At 39.9% G+C, this 16,779-nt stretch overlaps 1 protein-coding gene across 1 annotated transcript in view; it reads left to right on the top strand.

The window, feature by feature from the left end:
• The window catches only part of Slc16a2 (solute carrier family 16 (monocarboxylic acid transporters), member 2), a 124,575-nt gene that overhangs the window by 59,330 nt on the left and 48,466 nt on the right, over positions 1-16,779 (top strand). The gene's annotated exons all lie outside the window — the stretch shown is intronic.

Raw genomic sequence — 16,779 nt, 5'->3', positions numbered from 1 at the left:
CCTCCTCCTCCTCCTCTTTCTCCTTCTCCTCCTTCATTCTTCAAGACAGAGTCTCACTGTGTAGCCCTAGATGTCCTGGAACTTGCTCTATAGACCAGGTTGCCCTCCAACTCAGAAAACTTCCTGCCTCTGCCTCCCAAGTGCTGGGTTTAACTACTTGGCCTGGTGATAGTTCTTTTAAGGGTCTTGTGAAACTTAGCAGAGAATTGATCTAGGATTGAACTTTTTTTTTTAACTTGGTAGATTATTTGATTATTACTTCATTCTTTTTTTTATAAAGTCTGTTTTAGTTGTTTATCTCATCTTAGTTCAATTATAGCAGCTAAAAATTCATTCTCTTTAGATCTTCTAATTTGGTGCAATTTAAATCTTAAATGTATATACTAATGTTTTTCTGGGTTTCGTTTGTATCTTCTCTAACTGCTCTCCTTTTCATCTGTAATTATATTTGTTTGGGTCATCATCTCTTCCTTTTTAAATATTCTTTATTCTTTCACCATTCCTGTGTGCATATAATGTATTTTAATCCTATTTGCTCTCCATTCCCCTCTTTTATCCTCCTTCCACCTCCTCTGGATCCCTTCTTCTTCTCAACACATCTCTCGCCTACTTTTATGTCTTTTTACAAATGTATTTAATCTATCTAGAAGGCAGTTTGAAGACAGTAGGTTCTTCAGACCTATGGCTTCCCCAGCCATGCACTTTTGACAAGGCCTACAGTACCAGTCATGAGTTTATTTCAGTGAAGTGGGCCTTAAATCCAATCAGAAAGTGGATGGAGGGGCAGCAAGATGGGTCAGCAGGTGAAGGTGCCTGATAACTAAATTCAGTCTTTAGAGTCTACATAAAAAGATAGCATAGCATATGTCTGTAATCCCAGAACTCTTATGGCAAGATGAGAGACAGAGATAAGAAATAAGAGTTAAGAGAAGTGCCTGAAACCTTAAGGACTACCTAGCCTGGAGTAACACAGAAGAACAAAAACAGCAAGAGAGCCCAATGTGGAAGGAAAGAACCACCCTTAAAACTTGTCTCTTGACCTCCATATTAGCAACACATTACACACAAGCACACACACTCGTAAATAATAACAATAATAATAATAATAATAATAATAATAATAATAATAATAATAATAAAGTGGCTGGTTACCCTCATACCATTCATGCCAGTATTGTACCAGTGGGTTCATCTTACCTGATGGGTTGGTATTATAGTACCTAAGGCCCACTACTGGCTAAGACCACTGATAAATTTTCTTCTCCAGTGGCCTACCTAGCACCTTCTGGCAACTTATAAAAGCCAGCCAGCAGGAAGAATTTCCTGACAAGTTTTACCTTTATTTCTCTAATGTCCCTCTTTCTTTTAGTTAGTTTGACTAAGGATTTGTCAGCAATTCTTTGTTACACTAATTGTAGACAAACACTCTACTTCCAGCTGAGCCACATGCCCGGGTGTGTATCCTGCTTTAATCCAATCTGATAGTCGGTGACTTATAGATTGGGGCATTGACATTAATATTCAGGATTACCATTTTAAAAGTGTGTAATAATTATTGTTATTTTGGTGAATTTGCTGTGCCTGATGTTTTCCTATTTTTCTTTTTTAAAACTACTGTTCTAGCAACATCTATTCTTTCTCGCAGACTCATGGATACACTTATGTTTCTTGTCAGTCTAAATTCCTTCAGGTATCTTCCGTAGAAGTGGCTTAGTGGTCCTGAATTTCTTTAGCTTGTTTGTGTTATGATTGGTTGTTTCACCTCCAATTAAGACAGTTTTGCTGGGCATAGTATTCTGGGTTGCCCCGAATGAAGAAGCCAGAGAAAGTACCCAAGGAGTAAAAGGGGTCTGTAACCCTATAGGTGGAACAACAATATGAACTAACCAGTACCCCCAGAGCTCATGTCTTTAGCTGCATATGTAGCAGAAGATGGCCTATTCGGCCATCATTGGGAAGAGAGGCCCCTTGGTCTTGCAAACTTTATATGCCCCAGTACAGGGGAACGCCAGGGCCAAGAAGTAGGAGTGGGTGAGTAGGGGAGCAGGATGGGGGAGGGTATAGGGGACTTTGGGGATAGCATTTGAAATGTAAATGAAGAAAATATCTAATAAAAAAGGGGGGAAAAGAAAGTTGTCTTTTGAAAATTAAAGCACATCATTTCAAACATTACTGCATTTGAAAGTCCCTATTGAAAACTACTGTTGTTCTGATGGGCTGCCCTTTATGTGACTTGGTATTTCTCTCTTGTTTTCAACACGGTTTTTGTTGCTGTTCTACATATTTAGTATGTTGATTATAGTATCACATGGGGCATTTCCTTTCTGGCCTTATCTATTTGTTCTAAATTTCTCCTGTCTGGGGACATGCATTTCTTTCTCTAGATTTTGGAAATTTTCTGCTCTGATTTTGTTGAAAATGCTTTGTATATTATTGGAATGAAATTCTTCTATGCTCATAATGTATAGGGTTTTTAAAAAATAATGTCCCAATGTATCTTGAATGATCTATATGTATTTTCTTAGTAATTTGTCATTTTCATTGTTTGAATGTTTTAATTCCTTTACCTTGACTTTTCTCTGATAGTTTGTCTTTTCCCAATATTTTAGCTAGCTTTATCTTCACTACTTTTCTTTCTTGTTGAATTTTTCTTTCATATGCTATACTGATTGTCTTATTTTGTCCACCTATATTATTTCAATATGAAATTCATCCAGAAGTGTGTGTCCTCTTTTATTTCTTCAACCATATTTATGAGTATCTTGAATTCTTTATCTGCGATTTAATCTAGTTTGCTCTTATTGAAGGTCATTATGGTGGTATTATTTTCTGGAAGAGTTATGCTACCCTGGGATGTAGTAAGTTTGAAGTGCCACTTTTCTCTGGAAGATTAATGTTCTAGTGAGGCACCAGGTTCCAAGCCCACCACACCGCTGATAGTAAAATACTGTTTGCCTGCTGTGACCTGCGTGGCTTCTGGATTGACCTAACTGGGGCAACAGGGAATAAAGAAATAACAGACACACATGCAGAAAAGCTGGGTTGGGTTGGGCCATGCATTCTGATGGAGATGCACCAGAGCATGGAAAGTGGTTCCATGTTGTATATACAGCTGAGTGAAGAGGCAGGTTATCTATCTCAGTAGGAGGTCTCTGTAGTGGCACAGTTTCAGGCTTCAGGAGTCCAGGAGGTGGAAGCTGTAGTTAACACATTCTGTACACACAGTCAGCATCTGTACTCAGACCAGGGGAACACCTGGCCATTCCTATGAGTCTGAGGCGCTGGAGTTCTTGACATGGCTCATCCACACAAGAATACATTAGCTCTCCCATATTTCTCTCATTTTATTTCTTATATGATCTTAATGCAGCTTGACTTCTAGTCCTGCTCAGTTTTGTGTAGTCCCTGGAACCCAAGTGAGATGAGAAGGAGACAAAACACTGTACCTCTGGTCTGAGTTATTAGGATCATCCCACTCAAAAATTGAGAAAACTCAAAAATTAGTAAGGTTCTACACACACACACACATTTCCCATCCCCTGTCAAGTGTCTCTCTCAGGACTGCTTGTAACATACTGGTTGCTAGGGTGAGGTCTCTACGTTTTCGAGAAGTCTTAAGTTATAAGTCCTGCATTGCTGAAACTTAGGCATCACCACGTGGACTCGCCTCAGATTCTGTAGTAGCCCCAGAATCCTCTGAGTCCCACCTAAGGTTGATAGGCATTGTGAGGGAAGCTGGGCTCACAGGGGAGTCTGAAAGAGCCTGGATTCCCCTCAGATGAAGTTATGCTCCTAAATGCTAGTCTTTCTTATCTCTCAGGCAGGGGTTTGAAGTACTGAGCCCTGTAACTTGGTTCTGAAGCAGAGGAAGTTCACTTTTTTATGAATATGACATGGATCAAGGCAATCTCAGATCATTGACCACAAGCCAAAAGTAAAAATAGACATCGTTTCTGGGCCTTCTGCCATGTACTGGCTTCTCAATTTCTCCAACCTTATCCTAGGTACTTAGACTTACCATCCTCTCTTTAGGAAATCATGGACAAGTCTCTTGTATGAAGAAGTCTAGGAGCTGAATAAGCTGGTACATTTTAGCCTTATTGTCCAGAGTTTTAAGTATGACCTTTGGAGTCATATATACAAATCCACTCCTCTAGACTCTAATTACCCCATGTTTGATACCAGTAAACAAAAATGCAATTCCCTTACCTTCATTTGTGTGCTTCCTATGGGAGCCTGACCAATGTAATTTCCCTGTCATCAGGTGCCACTTGCCCTGACCTCCACAGCCTTGAGATTGGCCTGACTGGGGCAGCATGGAATGAAGAAGGAGCAGATGTCTATACAGAGAAGCTGAGCTTGGGAGGGCCATGCACTACAATGGAAATGCATGAGCAGCCTGAAGGTGCTTCTGCTCTAGAAAATGTTGCTTACTAAAAGTCTTAAGTATGGGCTGGAGAGATGGCTCAGTGGTTAAGAGCAATGACTGCTCTTCCAGAGGAACTGAGTTCAATTCCCAGCAACCACACGGTGGCTCACAACCATCTGTAATCTGATCTGATGCACTCTTCTGGTGTGTCTGAAGACAGTGACAATGTCATTCACATATGTAAAATAAAGAAATCTTTTTTTAAAAAAGAGAAACTCTTTTTTTTTCCGTTTTTTATTAGGTATTTAGCTCATTTACATTTTCAATGCTATCCCAAAAGTCCCCCATATCCACCCACCCCCACTCCCCTGCCCACCCACTCCCCCTTTTTGGCCCTGGTATTCCCCTGTACTGGGGCATATAAAGTTTGCAAGTCCAATGGGCCTCTCTTTCCAGTGATGGCCGACTAGGCCATCTTTTGATATATATGCAGCTAGAGTCAAGAGCTCCGGGGTACTGGTTAGCTCATAATGTTGTTCCACCTATAGGGTTGCAGATCCCTTTAGCTCCTTGGCTACTTTCAAAAAGAGAAACTCTTAAGTACATGTGTGAGGCTTTCTGATTTAATCCATGGCTCCCAGTTTGCTGCTGATCCTCCATCTCCATGTGAGTGGGGAGCTCACTAATAAACTGAGCTGACTCCACCAGCATGGACTTTAAACCTTCTCTCTAACTTTGTATTGTTGCCAATTTTACTTGACTATTACTAAAGATATTTCTATGTTGTCTACACTGTCTGACAACTATTACCAAAATTTCCCTGTCTACTCCCTGGAGTTTCTAGAAGACTGTGTATTAGTCACCATCTTAGACCACCATGGTGTTTCTTGCTTACCACATGCTTTCTAATGCTTTGCTGTAAGACAGATACTCAGTAAGAATTCTGTTTTCTTGGAGCATCAGTTCCTTTAACATTAGATAGTGCCCTCCATGATGTCTAATAAATTTTCCTGATCTGAAGACAAATCTCGAAATTTTTAAATTTTTAGTTAAAACATAGTAGTCATATATATTTATGTGACACACTGTGTTATTTCCATACATATATACTGTTGTGTTTATTAAAAAGATAAAGAGAAGGGAGATATGTTCTATGGAGGTGTGGTGAGGTATGGGAGAAGGGGGTGCCTCAGCGGGCCCATACCAAGGCATTCCTTACCCCTGAGAGACCAGCCACACGATGGTATAATATAGAATAGAGTTTATTCAGGGCATGGGGAGGGGAATTAGTAGGGTAGTGGAGGCAGAGAAAGGCAGAGAGAGTAGAGAAGTAGAAGAGTAGAGTAGAGGCTGTCTATGAGCATGTGGAGAGAGGGGGAAGAGAATAGGGAGAGAGGGGGAAGGGGAAGCAGAGAAAGAGCAAGAGAGGAAGAGAGGAGCAAAAGATAGAGGAGGGGACAACCAGCCCCTTTTATAGTGGGCCAGGCATACCTAGCTGTTGCCAGGTAACAGGCATAGAGCATACCTGTCTTTTGCCAGGTAACTGTGGGGTGGAGCTTAGACAGAATCCTAACATATACAATACGTAATGATCAGATCAGAGTGCTTGGCATAACTTTTTTCAGGTATGTATTAACTCCTTGTGTTAGCAACATTCAAAAATGCTCTACTATTTTGAGATAGCCATTTAATTGTTAACCATCCTTATTCTATCACATACATTTAGACATTATTCTTTGTATCCAACTGCGTTCCTGTATCCTCTAAGGATCCTGTTTTCCACCACTACTGACACCTTTTTCAAGTGCTGATAATTCCACTCTATTATCTACATCATTGAGATCAACCTTTGGCTCCCAAATGTAAGAATGTGTAGTGTTTGTCTTTCCTTTATGTCAAATTGCACTTAACATAATGCCCTCCCATTTACCCATGTTACTGAAAATGACATAATTTTGTTCTTTGTAGAACTATATAATCTATTGCATGCTCACGTGCACGTGAGTGTGTGTGTGTCCTCGTTTATGTCTCTGTTGTTGTGATAAACACTAACCAAAAGCAAGTTGGGGAAGAAAGGCTTTATTTGGCGTACATGTCCTGATCAGTTAAGCACTGAAGAGAGTCAGAGCAGGAACTCCAGCAAGAGCAGGGATAGAAATCATGAAGAAGTGCTGCTTACTGACTTGCTCTCCATGGCTTGCTCAGCTTGCCTTTTTAAACAACCCAGGTCCTCTCCCTGCATAGACCTAGAGATTTCCCTTCTGTTTTGCAGTGCTGAGTATTAAAGCCAAGGCCACACACAAGATAGACAATTGCTCACTTAGACACACCCCCAACCCTTTTGTAAATTTTTATTTTGCTTGAGACAAAGTGTCATGTCTAGGATAGTCCAGCTTACACGCCTTATGCCTCAGTCCTTCAGAGTAGCTGGAATTTCAGGTTTGTATCACTAAACAGCACTCACACTTGAGGTCCCTGACCTATGTGGTTTCTTTTCTCTGAAGAACTTCAATTGTCTAACATTTGTACTGGCAACAAATGTCTTCCATTTGTTTTTTGTCTAAGACAATCCAAACTCCATCCTTTTCTTGTTTGTGAAGAATGGTACCTTGTGAATAAAAAGTTCTAGATTGATAAGGTTTTTCTTTTGATGTCTTAAATATTTCACCATACTCTCTTCTCGTTTCCATGGATAAACAAAGAAAAGGCAGGCATAACTCTTACCTTTGCTGTTTGTACATGTTATGTGGTTTCTTGCTTTGCCTTAAACATTTTCCCCATATTTTTTATTTTCTCTAGTTTGAATACATGCCTAAATGAAATGATGTGTGTTGAATCTGCTTGATGTTTTCTTGAATTGCCTGCTTCTATTGTTTGATGTCAGACAGTAACTTGAGAAAGTTCTCAGGTATCATTGGTGCAGATTTTTTCTATTCCTTTCTCTTTTTCTTCTTTGTGTCTATTACCTATTATGCCTTTAATAGCTGGCCCACTGTTCTAGGTCATTTCTCTTCATCTTTCACATTTTTAATCTTTAAGTTAGCATGCAAGCTATTAAATACCATTATGGCATTTCCAACAAAATGTATTTCCATATATTCTCCTCACCTCTTCATCTCCTACACTCCCATGTCCCCATTTATCCCCCTTTCTTAAGACAACATCTTACTATGTAGTCCTGGCTTGCCTGGAACTGACAGACCTCTACTTTTCAAAATGCTGGGATTAAAAGCAGGCCACCACAATATGTCTCCATCCCCTTTTGTAGCCTCCTCCAACAGTCTCTTCCTCTTTCATGCCACATGTGTCCTTATGGGCCCCCCTCTGCCCTTCCTCAGCACCTAATTTTACCCTCAACAGATGAATATGTTGAGGTTTGGTCTTTAGCTGTGTATTGTAACATTCAGTGCACACACACACACACACACACACACATACACATGACCTGGTTGTCCCAGACATGCTCTGTGACCTTGCCCCCAAGTTATTTCTGATTGACAAATAAAGATGCAGACAGCTAATAGTTAGGCAGAAGAGACATAGGTGGGGTTAGGATTCCCAGACTTGGGGGTTGGAGGAGAACCATGAGGGGAGAAGAAGGTGAAGGAGAAAGGAGAAGCCGTCATGGGTTAGGAGAATCATGAAATCGTGGCCCTGAGGGCTGGTCAATTAGAGTTAAGAGCAGCCCAGATGAAACATATCAAGTAATAACTTGGGGTTATAGATAAAAAAGTAAATTCTAATGACATAAAGGGTAGATATCAGCCCAGATCTTGTGCTGTTTAAGGCTTATTGTAAATATAAGGGTTGTGTATGTCTTTTATCCAGGAACTGAGAAATCAAGGTCAGGTAAAATCCCCAAATTGGGATTAAAATTTTTTGACAACATGAATAGATAACAAAAATGTGTCACTTAATTATAATAGGATTTTATTCAGCTGTACATTAAAAAATTATAAGTTGCAGGTAAATGAGTGGATCTGGAAAGTATATTATTGTGGGAGATGACTCAAACTCAGAAAGATAAAACTGCATGACCTCCCTCACCTGTGAATTCTAGCCTGTAATGTGTGTGTGTGTGTGTGTGTGTGTGTGTGTGTGTGTGTGTGTGTGTGTGTGTATAATGAATGTTATATGAAAAGTTAAAATAGTTCCTCATGGAGGTGGGCTGGAAGGATGTCTCAGCTAATAAAGTGCCTGCTGCGAAAGCACAAGGAAGGACCCAAGTTCAGATCCCCAGCATCAACACAAAAGCCTGGCATGATGGTAGACCTAGAAGGGTAGAGGGTGCAATGCAGATGATATATCCCTGGAGCCTGCTAGCTAGCCAGTCTAGCCAAATAGTAAGCTTTAGATTCAGTGAGATACCTGTCTTAACACAAACAAGCAAAACAAAACAAAACAAACAAATAAAAACAAAGTAGAAAAAAGAGGAAAACACACAGTAAGATTAGTAATCCCTATTAGGTCGTTATATTGAAAGTGGAGGATGGAGATATACTTTGGCTTCTGACCTCCACATATACACATGCATGCATACATGCCCACGGACACATGAACATAGCTTCTTTGGCAATTCTTTCTTAAAGAAGCCCATATCCATTCTCTCATATGTCTTTCTTCTTGAATGCATTTTTTTCAACTCTCTTAACACTCATGTCTAAGCTTTCACTAAACAGCAGTTCAACTTCAAAATCTGAGCCAGGGTTGGTAGCATACACTCAGCACTGAAGCAGACAGATTGCTGCAAGTTCAAAGCCAACCCAGGCAAAGTTACACAGCAAGATCCTATATTTAAAAAGAAACAGTGAGAGGGTGTGGATTGGTTGATTGTGATCTCTTGAATGTAGGCAAGCCTTGTTAAGAACAAAATCCTCCAGTCTAGTTTATTTCAGAGTGGTTAATACTTCTGATGGAAATACGAGGTTATTTTTCTTCAGTCTTCACTATGAGAAACTGGTAGATCTCTGAGCTTACAAAACCATGGGACTCCTCCTATGATTAGCAGTCCCTTGGAGATTTTAATTCTCTGATCATGTGTTGTGAACTTCCAGCAATTTGTCAGTTATAGCTTGGGATTTCCTATGGCACTGTTGGTTCTCAGAGTGCTCTCTCCCCTGGTAGTGTGCTCCTCCTGTATATTAGCTTGTCCATTTATATAATAGCTTGGTTTACCTTGAAGACTCATTTCTCTGTTGGCTGTTGGTCCTATGAACAGTTGTTAATGGTTCAGCTTTGTTTACATTTTTTGTTGCTTGTTAGGACAGTGTGATCACTTCCAACATCCATAGCATGCCAGTTTGGGGTTTGTTGTTGTTGTTGTTGTTCGTGTTTGGTTTGGTTTGTTTCCCCCCCCCCCCCCAAACATTACTGGGGATTGATTCAAGAGCCTTGCATATGCTAGGCCAGCAGTCTACCACTAAAGTACATCTCTGGCCTCTCTCTTTTTTCTTTTCCTTTTCTTTTATTATTTCTAATTGCTGCCACTTTTCTCTTTGTTGTTGAATTTTAAGAAGTTTTTTATTATTGCTTTGGTGTGGTTTTTTTCAATAAACAGTCTTGCTATGAAATTTGGACTGGCATCAAGGTCACTGCTTCTGAGCTTTTCCATATCTTTAGTGCTAGGATTCCAGCTAGTTCTGTATATAGAATGTTTATTTAACTTACGACAAATATTTTGTCTCATGCTGTGCATTGTTCTTTCACTTTCTGACAGCTTTTATTTTACGTGCGTGTGTGTGTGTGTGTGTGTGTGTGTGTGTGTGTGTGTGTGTGTACACGTGTCCACACAGGTACCAAAGAGGCTAGATGATGGCATCAGATCCTCTGGAACTGGAGTTACAGGAAGTTGTAAACTGCCTGATGTAGGTATTGGGCACCAAACTTTGGTCCTCTGCAAAAGCAGCATGCATTTTTAACTGGTTGGCAACTTTTAAAGCATAAAAAGAAGTAGGTTTGTTTCATGGTGGTAAGATAATGCATAGTGTAACATTTGTAATTTCAGCCATTTTACTAACAATTTCCATGTGTGTGCACATTCCAGTGCATGTGTGTGTAGGTCAGAGAACAAGAGGACAATTCGGAGAAGTTGCTTCTCTTTTTCTATCATACACGTCCTAGGAATTGAGTTCATGTCTTCAGACTTGATGGCTGCCTCGATGTTGCATGGCTTGATCACGCATCCTGACCAGGGGTGCTGAGGAAATGAAAAAAGGACAGGGACACACAGAGGCAGAAGGGCTGGCATTGGGTGCTCTAGGCTCTCAGATGGAGAAAGTGCAGCTCCACAGAAGCTCAGCACGTATGCAATAGAACACGAAGGCGAGCCTATTGCTTACAGATGAACAAGGAGATGGGGTTTGTGGCATACAACTGAATCAAAGATGAAGCTTCAGCTAATCTCAGTAGGAGCAGTCTCTGTAAGGGGGCAGTACTCAGTCCATAAACACCCAGGAGGGAAGCTACAATAGGCATTTTCTGTACAGCCTATCAGCATTCACACTTGGGTCTGAGGAAGTCTTCGCCATTCCTCCCAGCCTCTCACCCAGAGAAAGCTTGGCTACTTTCATTAGACTGTGGTGTTGGGGTCTTTGACTTCTCTGGCTCCCTACAGGTGGCCACTGAGCCATCTTGCCAATCCTATTTTTTGTCATTTCAAGTTGCATTCAATTCGCTTGCATTATTGTGCAACCCTCACCTTTAATCTATGTCTAGAACTTCTTCATCTGCCCAAACTAAAACTCTGTACCCATTAAACAATAGCTGTCTACTTCCTCTTCCTTTCGACTCATGACTGTCACCATTTTTAAATGAGTTCTTAATTGTGTTTCATTGGTCAATATGTACATATTTATGCAATTACCACACTGTCTTGGTGGCTGTAACTTGGTGATGAATATGAAATCAGGAACTGTGAATCTTACATTGTTTTTCTCTTTAAAAAATGCTTTGTCTATTCTAGTTCTCTTGCCTTTTCATTTAAAATTTGGATCAATTTCTGAAAAGAAAATTCAGTAAACATTTTGATAAAAGTATTGATTAAAGTAAGAGTACTATGATACTCTGTAGTAAATTGACAACTTATCTTACCAATAGTAAGCCTTATCCATGATGTAAAGATGGTCTTATTTATTTATGTTTTAATTTCTCCCAGCAATATATTGTAGTTTACAGTGTATCAGAGTTGTTTGTGTTTGTTTTTGAGACAGGATCTCACTCTATAGCTTAGGTGGCCTGGAACTCCTATAAGTGAACCGTAATTTGTACATTATGATACAATTATAAATAGAAATAATTTCTTAGTTTTATTTTAAGAATGTTTATTGCTAGTATATAAAACATAAATTGATCTTTGTATATTGATATTATTTGTAAACATCCTGAATGAATTGATTAGTTCTAACAGTTTTTTGTCAAGTCCTTAAGATTTTCTACATATGAGACCACTTCTACCTCATCTGCAAACAGAAGTAGTTTTATTTATTCCTTTCTAACCTGGATTTTTTTATTGGACTGTCTTGAACTTCAAGTATAATATTGAATTGATATGATAATAGTAGATATCACTGTCATTTTTCTCATGCAAAAGAGAAAGCAACCAATCTCTCACCAAGAATTATGATCTTAGTGTTGAGATATTATTATTATTATTATTATTATTATTATTATTATTATTATTATTGTGCGTGTGTGTGTGTGTGTGTGTGTGTGTGTGTGTGTGTGTGTGTGTGCAGGCAAAAGCCTGACATGTCATATGTGATAAAGGTTAGAAGACAACTTTCTGAAGTCAGTACCTGCTTTCCACTTTATTGAGTCAAAATCTTGCTTCTCATCTCTACCAAGCAGCCCACTCTAGGCTAGTTAGCCTATCCACGTCTAGGAAACTTCCCGTTTTCACCTTCTATCTTTCCAGGGGTGTGCTAGTGCTATAGGTGCATACTACTGCATCAAACATTTGCACATGTGATCTGAGGAAAAAACTCAGGTGGCCAGCTTGCATGGAAAATGCTTTTACCCACTGAGACACCTCACCAGCCCAGCCTTGGATTTTGGAGGGAGGGGGCACCATTTTGGGATTTTTTTTGTTTGTTTTTACCTTATTTTGTTTTGTTTTGTTGCTTTTTTCAAGGTCAGGATTCTCTGTGTGTAGCCCTGACTGCCCTGGAACTAGCTATGTAGACCAGGCTGGTCTTAAACACACAAGGATCTGTCTGCCTCCTGCCTCTGCCTCTGCCTCTGCCTCTGCCTCTGCCTCTGCCTCTGCCTCTGCCTCTGCCTCTGCCTCTGCCTCTGCCTCTGCCTCTGCCTCTGCCTCTGCCTCTGCCTCTGCCTCTGCCTCTGCCTCTGCCTCTGCCTCTGCCTCTGCCTCTGCCTCTGCCTCTGCCTCTGCCTCTGCCTCTGCCTCTGCCTCTGCCTCTGCCTCTGCCTCTGCCGCTGCCTCTGCCTCTGCCGCTGCCTCTGCCTCTGCCTTCCAAGTGCTGCGATTAAAGACGTGGGCCACCACCACCCCAGGCTCAGCCTTGATTTTTATATATGGCTTTTTACCTTATTGAAGAAATTCTCTTCTATTCCTAATTTGTAGTGTTTTTCTTTAAAAAAAAAAAACTATGTTTTGCTAATTTTTATACCTCTCAACATTATATTACTTTATTTCCAGACATTGAGTCAGTATTGTATTGCTAGGAAAGATCCATAAGGTGATGTGTATAAACTTTTTACATATGTAACCAGATTCAGTGTGTTAGGGTTTGTTGTGTTTTGCATCAATACCCAGAAGAGATAATAGTCTGTGTTTTTCTTTCCTTGTTATATCTTTCACAGGTTTGGAAAAGTTTATGAAAACTGGTATTAATAATTCTTTTATTATTTTATGAAAGTCACCAGTGAGGTGAGGCTTAAGAATGGGCAATAGAGTATTTAATTAATAGCATTCCAGCTCTCATTATGGTTCTATTCAGATTCTCTGTGTCTTGCATGAATTTTGGTCATTTATGGCTTTTTAGAAATCTCCCCATTTCATCTAAGTAATCTAATTTAGTGGCATACAATTGTTCATAACTTTTCTTTAAGTTTCTTTTGTTTCTGGAAGGCCAATATCTATCTCTTCTCTTTATTCTTAATTTTATTAACTTGTGTCTTCTCTTATTTTCTTGGTAGGTCTCATTAAGTTTTCTCATTTTGTATGAAGAGCTTTTCAAAGAATTAATTTGTGGTTTTGTTGATTTTTTCCCATTGTTTTATTCTTTTATTTATTTCTGTTCTACTCTTTTGTGTTGGCTTCCTTCTGTTTGGTTTATTCTGCTCTTTAATTTTTATTTTTCTAGGCCTTTGAGGTGGGAATTTATATTGCTGATTTCAGTTTACAAGTTTGTATGCTAGCATCTCACTATGTAGCATGAGCCACTCCCTCGAACTAACAGTGTAGTCCAGACTGTCCTCAAGATCATGGTCATGGCATGCCATTGTCATCATACACCCTGTCTCAGCTTTCAAAGTACTGAAATTATAGGCATGGACTGCTATACTCAAGTTTACATTTTTATGCCTATAAAATTTCCAGACCAAGTAATTCATTTACTAAAGTATGTGATTGAACGTTTTTAATATGTTTGTAATGCGACAGAATGCTTACCACTATCTACTTCCCCAGGCCACAGTGACTGGTAATCTACGTTGTGTCTCTATGTATTTGCTTACTAGGGACATTCCATATATAAGATTAGGTGCTGACAGTTTTCTTTGCATAGGTCATCCCACCACCTTTAGCCTCTATTACTTCTTAATCATGATGAATCATTTCCTTTTGCTTTTTTGTCTCAGATGTTATTTATTTATTTATTTATTTATCCATTGGCTCTCATCACTTTGTGGTATTTCTACCATGACCCTTCCGGTGTCCACTCAACTTCTCATGTATACAACTTTTTAGCTATGTAGATTACTGTCTGTCTTTAAATTTTGAGGCATCTTTACTATTTATTTTCTCCTCTCCATCTCCCTCTTCTTTCCAGAATTCCATTGGATGTACATGTCTGCTCACAGTGCCCCACATTGCTCTGAGCTCTGCCCACTTTCCTGGCTGACGGTTTGCTGAGTTTTCTCCTGCTGCCTCAAATGCACTCTTTTTTGTTTCAGCTATTGTAGTATTTAGTATAAATTTCTTATTGGTTGTTTTTATACTTCGCATTTCTTTATTTTTCTTTATTAGTGGTCTATTTGGTAGTGGTCTATTTCTCTATTTTTCTTTATTAGTGGTCTATTTGTCATCATACACCCTGTGGCTCTTTAGGCATAGCTTTCTTTACAGCAGCTGCTTTGTCTTCTGTGTTGACAATCTGCCCCCTCGAGACTTGTTGCTTGCTTTTTTCCTGTTTATCTGCCAGTTTCCTGTTTCTTTGCATGTCTCAAAAATGTTTTGAAAACTGGATATTTCAAATATCATATTGTTGCAACTACTGATATTATTATTGACTTTACTACAAGAGTACAGAAACGTCCACTTCCCTTCATTGTACAGCCTTCACCTAGCCCTTCAGAGGTCTCAGTCTCAGCCACGCATGCACCTCTGCCACCGAACATTACTGGGATCTTAGCACAGTTCTGCCTCTTTTCCTGTGATTCCTTTTTAGCTCCTGTATAATCTATCTCTAGTGATATCTCACACTATTAGCCTGCACTAATTGCTTCATAATTCCACCATTGCATTTTTAACAATGCCCTAGAGTATAAATTATTCTACAATCTCATCCAATTAAAGTCAGGGCCATTACAAGGGCAGGGTTTCAACTGTCTCTGAGGCTTATTCAGACCATAAGAAGATTTTTCTTAGCTTTTGCTCTGGTTCTTTTTATTAAACTCATATCTTGTCTAAGCATTCTGTAATTGCTGCTAGAGTCATAGTACTCCCAGTCCTCTTAATTATTCAACAATGAGGGCTGGTTCTGATAAACCCCTTAAGCAGTAAATTTCGCCATTTTTCTTTTAGATAACCATTAAGGCTTTCTGGGGGTGTTTTGTTTTGTTTTGTTTTGTTTTGTTTTCCTTACCAATGGCACTAGAGGTCAGTCCCAGAGCCTTGAAGATGTTAGGCAAATGCTGTACCACCAAGCTGTATCCACAACTCAGGAATTGTCTAGTTTTAAAGCTGGTATTTCCTTGTGGACAGAACCTCTGCTCTCGTACATTAGATCCAAAAGCAGGGGAAGCCGAGTGACACTTGTTCTGTGAGCAAACTGCTGCACAAGAATAGAAAGCCGCCATTTTCCTTCACATTTCTCTCTTGGCATCGAACCCTCTCCCTATGGATGATGTGGAGTAGAGATGATCTGAACACAATGTTACCTACTGGCCTGTCAGTCTGCCCAGTAGAGAGCCCTGCCCTTACTAATATGAGCTTAGAGGAAAGAGAACTTCCTAGCCCATCATGTCCCATCCCCAGAGAGAAAAAGCTTATGGGGATGATAAATTCCAGCAGTCTATCCCTTCTGGGTCAAACTGCCACCCTGTAGCAAGAGATACAAGATGAAGAAACACCATGTTGCTTACTGACCCCATCCAACTCCAGAATAAAACACCATGGATACTGAACAGGGGATTAAGGATGTATCATAGCTGGGGTGTCAATTGCTGTGGTTACAATGATGACAAAATGCAAATTGGGGAAGAAAGGGTGTGTTTCACCTTACAGTTTCACATCACAGTCCATCACTGAGGGAAGTCAGAGTAAGAACTCAAGGCAGAAACCTGGAGGCAGGAGCTGATGGAGGAATGCTGCTTACTGGCTTGCTCAGCCTGACTTCTTAGGACAACACCCCCACAGTGAGCTGGACCCTCCCTTGTCAGTCATCAATCATCAGTCAAGAAATTGCATCACAGACTTGCCCACAGGCCAATGCAGCAGGGGCATTTTCTCACTTGAGGTTCCTCTTTCAAAATTACTCTAGTGCGTATTAATGGATGGGAGCAGATGAGGGCACAACAGACTATTGTAATTCTTACAAAGATTTACTACAGTCTTGCTGTAGGCAATTGAAATAGTTTCCAGAGATCTTCAGTGATTCCTTTTTCTGAGACAGGGTCAAACTCACTATGTAGATAAAGATGACCTTAAATTTCTTCTCATCCTACCTCTACCTCTCCAGTGCTGAAATTACAAGTATGCATCATCATGCTTAGTTTATCAAGTAAGGAAGTCAAATCCAGGACCTTGTACATGCTAGAAAAGCCCTCCACTAACTGAGCTACACTTCCAGGCTCCTCAAGTAGTTGAATTTTAGAGTATACTTCAGCAGATGGATTTGATTCTGTAGGCTTCTCAAGCTTTTCACCTGTCTAATTCTGCAACAGAAACCCCAATTGTAAATTTGTGAAGTTCATCCATACACATGTTTTCTCTCTATGTTCCACACCTC

Source organism: Mus musculus, chromosome X (genome assembly GCF_000001635.26).
Source record: "Mus musculus strain C57BL/6J chromosome X, GRCm38.p6 C57BL/6J".
NCBI lineage: Eukaryota > Metazoa > Chordata > Mammalia > Rodentia > Muridae > Mus > Mus musculus.
Note: the sequence above shows the minus strand (reverse complement) of the source record. Positions and strands in the feature narration are given on the sequence as shown.